Source organism: Myotis davidii, unplaced genomic scaffold (genome assembly GCF_000327345.1).
Source record: "Myotis davidii unplaced genomic scaffold, ASM32734v1 scaffold1134, whole genome shotgun sequence".
In the NCBI taxonomy this organism is placed as follows: domain Eukaryota; kingdom Metazoa; phylum Chordata; class Mammalia; order Chiroptera; family Vespertilionidae; genus Myotis; species Myotis davidii.
The window spans coordinates 407,014-407,452 of NW_006286229.1; positions in this window are offsets into that span (position 1 = coordinate 407,014).

The window sequence follows — 439 nt, forward strand, 5'->3', positions numbered from 1 at the left end:
CCTCACTGGAGATGTGCCCGCAACCAAGGTACATGCCCTTGACCGGAATCGAACCTGGGACCCTTCAGTCCGCAGGCCGATGCTCTATCCACTGAGCCAAACCGGTTAGGGCAATAAAACAATATTTTTTAAAATGGTTGAAAATTGCTGGCCCAGACCCTTGAGCCCCTTGTCCTGTTTGACAGAAGGGCAAGTCTTTCTTACGTAGGCCTGTTCTGTTCACTGTACGACATTTAGCCCATCAATTGTCAGTAACTTTGCCAGTCATTGTGACCAACAAAAATGCCCCCACGTGCTATGGAAGGTACTATCACCCATGCAAAAACCAACCCCCAACCACACTGGAAGCTACCGAAGACCCAGCAATCACGCCCTAGCGTGGTTTCTGTCATCTACAATAAACCCTAACCAAGAAACACACACACACACACACACACAC